Here is a 5,970-nt window from a genome sequence, read left to right as displayed (position 1 = left end):
TTTTTTCCTTTTGATAATTGTAATATCTGTACTAACTTTCAATTTTCCACTGTAAACAATTCAGGGTGCTCAATGACCTTGAAATACGCTGGATCGCTGAGAAACTCGCAAAAATATTGGTGATTTTTATTAAAATCTACTGTTGCTATGACAACTGAAGCTTGAAATATTTTTTCAGACAATTTAAATTTGAAGTATTCTTAGGTTGCTTAACCACTACTTCTAAAGCAAAATATGAGCATCATGAGCATCCTCCAAATTGAAACATAGAAACATAAAGTTTGGTATGAGCACTCTTTCGGCAAGAGGAGCAATTTCGGAAGGTGCCCCAAACCTTAACTCGGAAAAATTTTGTAGGGCCACTCTAATGTACATATGTACATAGATAAAGTATATTGTAATTTGGTTTCATAGCTACTTTCTAAGAGCTTTTAGTTCATAAATGCATGATGTACATACATATGTATACATAGGTATATGTATGTGTGTGTGAGTAGTACCATTAACAGTTGCACTTACCTGCCCATACCGAGTATACCAGTTGCACCGCGACTCAGACATAACAAACGTAATTTGGTAATTGGATCTTTCTCTTCGCCATTTGCCAATTCTCGCATGGACTTGTTAACCAAATTGGCTTCCAATGAGTAGAGGTCGTGATTTGATATCTACATATGTAGTGCAGATAGAAATTGGAATATTAATTAGCATATGAGGTTTAAGAAATATGTAGAAATAAAAATTTGGAATTTTTTGATGTGTATGCTAAATGAGAAATCGCCAATCGTGTTTAGTTGAAAAATGGGGGCATTAAAATGTCTTCGCACATACTTAGTTACTAGAAAGAAATTGTTAAATTTATTTATCTCAACCGATAACTTTGCCAAGCAGATATTCTTATAAATTTATGCCCCATACTCTCCTTTCATTTACACTTGCGAAAATAGTCGTGTTTTCTTTGGCTATCGAGTTCGGTATCAGTATATAATATTTATATAAATAAATACTTAACACAAAAGGCGATTTATTTGAAGCCAGCTAAAAGAAACAATGGCAAAATGTCTGTCCGAATGGTCCACATCGTGAATCGTTTTTGAAAGATATACATACAACTCAGACCTATTTTCAATTGATTTGCACAAATTTAACAAACATATGAAAACGCAGAAGACAGTGATGCTTCTCCGTTTTATCTGATCAAATGATTGCTATCCTGACAAAGGCACAAGAAAGACTGTTAAGCATGCACATCAGATCCGATTTGAAATTATTTTAACGATGTATTTTGGAACGAGTTTCCGTAATCTCTTCTCAAGTTTTGTTTTAAATCGAACCAGTTTCGGAAATGTGTCATCTTCAATGTCTGTTCTCCTTATTGAGTTTGTCATCGATTTTGTTATCGATATTTTATTGATTGTGTTGTCGATGTTTTTACTGATTATGTTATCGATTATTTATCAATTTTGTTATCGTTATTTTTACCGATTTTGTTATCGATATTTTTATCTATTTTCTACTCCATTTTTTCTGTCGATTTTGTTATCGATATTTTTATAAAATTTGTTATCAATATTTTTATCGATTTTCTAATTGATTTATCTACCAATCTTATTATAGATTTTTCTATCGAAATTTTTGTCGAATTTATCATCGATTTTGTTATCGATATTTTTATCGGTTTTGATGTCGGTATTTGGAGGGATGTTACTATCGATTTTGTTATCAATAGAGTATAAAGATAAAAATGAAAATAAAGGAAAACAGAATAACATAAATGAGTAGTCCACTTGCAAAGTGCGCTATGTAAATTTGTTCCGATATTTATTTTTTGGGTGAGTAACGTACCAGTAGTTAAAGTAGTTTCATGTCCACTAACAACACAGTGCAAAATCTTTCTATATTCTGAAAAAATAGCATCAAATTATAAATACTCTTGCAAAAGTCGCTATCATACTTAAATATTTATAAACTTTCAAAAGTCTCCATCTTCTGATGAACTTAGAAAACTGCTTTACGTCGTATAGACTGTTAATATTATGTTATGTTATCTTTGCTTATTTATCCAAATTTTCAGGTAATTCAAAAAAAAAATATTCGATATAAAAGTTACTTGTTGTCGTAGCCGTTTTTTTTAATTTATGGCTTAGTTACTATTATAAAATCACATAACGCTGTTTGCGAACACGGCTTGAGGGAGGGCTCTAGATAGAAAAAAGACAAAAAATTTAACCTTAAGCAAAAGCAAATGTATATGTTTTACATATGTATATTGGTTATATTGGTTATGGATAAAATAGATATGTAACGTAAGTTTCATTTCTACAGTGTGGCCAAGGCGCACTTACTTTTTTTAATGCTAGCGATTTATTATGGGCCCCTTGCCCAGGCATGAGCACGGGACACAGATTCGCTGATAATTCTTCTATATCTCTTTCTGAGAGTAAAACGTGGCAAATAAAAAACCTTAATAAAAAACACTTATTCATCTAATCAGCATAGCTTAGTCACTTGAATTGCGGGAAAACGATATTTATGTCAGTAAACGCGCCAAAATAATTAGCAACATTTCTTTAAATAAAATGAAGCAAATGAACTGAAAGTGTAACTGACTCACTTGTTGGCACTGAACAAGAAATAACAACGACTAAAACAGGTAACCAAAAATAAGAGCAGTGAGAAAATTAATGACCCTCAACATATGTGTGATTCACTGAAAAGTAGGTGAGTAAGCGAAAACAGACAATAACGAAGAGCCAGAAAGAAAAATAATAAAAACAAAAAAACCGCAAAAATTTTTTCCCGCAATGATATGTAGCTGTCCGACAAGATACAATGTTGATACATATTTACGAGTATGTACAACTCTACATGATTACAGGTGGGTAAGTACCCTGACGGAAAGAAGTGATTTTTTTCTTTTAAATCAACTAATGGCAAAACTACTTTGAAACAAATGCAGCGAGTAAATGTTGCGAATTTGATGCTCTTTTTACCCAAAGAAACAATTTGAGTCTTGAAAAAAAGCTTCTGTGAAGTGCAGAACGAAAACGTATTCATTTTAATGCATTTTAAATTAGTTGAAAAACGCAGAGTAGGATAATTAATTTTCTCCTATTTCGTAAAAAAGGACTTTTTAAATTGCTTTTAAAGTAGTTCCATTTCCGACAGGGAAATTCTGTTAATGCCAATGTGTGAGTAATATGTGTGTTGAAATTTTTCCCGCTTACCTACGTGTATTTAATTTTCCTCAGAAAAGTGGAAACAATAAAATTTGTATGCCGTCCGTTGTAAAACTAAAATTTTAAGTGCCGCTTCTAGCGTTCATTACCCCAAGCGCTTGAAAGGCAGACGCTGCATGCACCTAAACTTTTTTCTTCTTCTTTATTTGCTTACCGCACACATTCATTCTACTTATAAATACATATGTACTTACATCTGCTTCCTCGGACATTTTACTCCCACGAATTTATCGATTTGTCGAAACAATAAATTTTGTTCAATTTTCTATGTACACAAACTTGCGAAAAACTTCACACCAATTGATATTTATTCGGGCCACAACAATGAAAAAATACGCTAGGGCTTAATGCTGAATTAATATAACCAGCGCTTAAGATTTTGTATAAGCTTTTGTGCAGAAAGCCGAACTTGTTACTCTGCCGGCGACGAGAGACAAACTAAAGTTGCAAGCGTTGAGTAAGTCAGTAAATGTGCTTGTCAAAAGCGTTCCACGTCGGTTAGTTAGGGGTCCGCCAATAGTGGCGCTACACTACATGTGTACATAGCATTTGTATGCTTATTTGTGGCTTATGCCCACGTGAATTTATCTCTATCTCTTTATTCGTAATTGCATATGAATGTGCCGGCAAATTAACGAATATACGACAAAGCATGAGGGCTTTCGTGTAACGTCAGATTTCATATCTAACTGATATAAATAACTACATACATACATATGTACGTTGAGAGAAGGCAATGTACGCTACTATGAAAATGTTCAGAAAGAAATTTCTCAAATCACTGGACAACAAAATTGAGATTTTCACCCAGCAATGCTGGAATTTTTTTACAAGCTTTTACTTACCTTCACATGTGGGTAATCAAATTTGCAATCAATATCACCGTCACAAGAAAAAGTGATTTGTGCATTTGACCAGCCCCACCCCTACTGACATGTATTTCGACCCACTGATTCCGAATCTGGGGTCCGTTTGACTCGTACGCCTCCTAAATTTCGAGTTATTTGAGAAAGTTCTGAAAAAATGGCAAAGAAGTGGGTCGAAATACATGTCAGTAGGTGTATTTAGCCATCTTCCCGATGAGCTGAGGATACCTTAAAGCGTTAGCTGGGTTAGGTATTGAGATATTTGGAAAACCGGTATGGTCCGGTATGGTACATGTCGACAATAAGACAAAATTATTAATTTTTCTTAAATATTATTGAGCCTCCCCTGAATCATCCTCAATTTCATAATACTTTAAGAAATATTATTGCAACGTTTAGATACAAAGTAATTTATTTGCAGTAAACTAAATCGCATGTTTGCAAAAATCCTTTCAAGCATTATTAGGCGCTGCTTTAAGGTACTCATAACTTTAATATTTTAAATAAAATCGAGGTATGGCTAGCAAATCGGCTACCGTAGGCCAAAAATAGAGGTGCGTATTACCCCCTGGAACAACTCTAGCTCGATTCTTGTTCGAAGAAACATACACCGGAAATTTTTTCTGAAGCGGTCTCCACTCACAACACAATGGCGAAGCTGCGAGTGTACTTCTGTAATAAAAATCCATATCATAAAAACTAGTTGCTTTTCGGAAGTGGCGTAAATCGTGGATACCCCCATTTGGGAGACAACATCACGATCAAACACTCGCATATTTAAGTGCTGCTTGTAGGGTAATCCCAACACTCACCTCTACTCTCTTTCTTTACTTTCCTTTCTACTCTTCAACTGCAAAACTCGTACATTAAGTTCATATGTACTAATCATTTTACTTGCAAACAATGTGACACACATCGCGCTATGCTAATAAATAAATAATAAAAAGTACTATCGATGAATAATGTATACAACAAAAACAACTAAAGCAGCAATGACAATAAAGTCAACCGAAATTAGCAAATTACCCACTCCCACAAGTAAGTAAGTAGACGAGTAGGAGCAAAAGTAGCAACAATAGCATATGTAACACTTTTCGCTTACACTCATCAACTCTCATGCGCCGCCAACGTTCGGATAGCTACTTGCAACAATTGACATTCACTGATTGCAAGCGACTGCCACCCACTTCGTCAAATGCGAGTAGAAAGGCGAAAGCGTCGGAAATGAGTTGAGCGTGAGCTATTAGATTTGAATAATTTAATGTATTTTATGTACCTATGTATGTATGTATGTATGTACAAGAATTGACATGCCACAACTAATGACGTTCAACAAAGTCCATGGGTGGGAGATTATATGTGAACGCGTCCATAGACGTAAATTTGCGTGTATGCATAGTTGTATATATGTATGTATGTATATATTCACCTACCTATGCATTGACTTTTTTGTCTATCATTAGCATGTTCTTTAATTGCGATTATACTTATGGTTGTAGGTACACATGTACATAAATATGGGGTATTCACGATCCGGTGCTTATTGTCTAGCACTGTGCATAGATATCTAGCATAAATAGAATGATTGTTGCTGTTTCATGTGTTTAAAAAACAACAAAATTAGCCAATCTTGCTATTTATGCTATCTATGCACCATGCTAGACAGAATTCACCGGATCGTGAATACCCCTATAGATATATACTTTTCAATTGTTTGCGCATATTATTGTACAGCGAAACGGCCTACACTGAGGCAGGATACCTTTATAACTGCCATCAAATAAACTGAAGTTTTTAATCCTAAAGTGGAAAAATCTGCATTTAAAGAAATCCTTTTGATGAAGAACAATATTAAACATATTAAA

The 5,970-nt window shown here is 34.2% G+C and overlaps 1 protein-coding gene across 1 annotated transcript in view; it reads left to right on the top strand.

Annotated features, from left to right (window-relative positions):
• LOC118737178 (calcyphosin-like protein) overlaps positions 1–5,970 on the top strand; it is a 28,010-nt gene that overhangs the window by 7,112 nt on the left and 14,928 nt on the right. The gene's annotated exons all lie outside the window — the stretch shown is intronic.

The sequence above is a fragment of the Rhagoletis pomonella genome, unplaced genomic scaffold (genome assembly GCF_013731165.1).
Source record: "Rhagoletis pomonella isolate Grant_MI unplaced genomic scaffold, Rhpom_1.0 Rhpom_scaffold_00004, whole genome shotgun sequence".
In the NCBI taxonomy this organism is placed as follows: domain Eukaryota; kingdom Metazoa; phylum Arthropoda; class Insecta; order Diptera; family Tephritidae; genus Rhagoletis; species Rhagoletis pomonella.
Note: the sequence above shows the minus strand (reverse complement) of the source record. Positions and strands in the feature narration are given on the sequence as shown.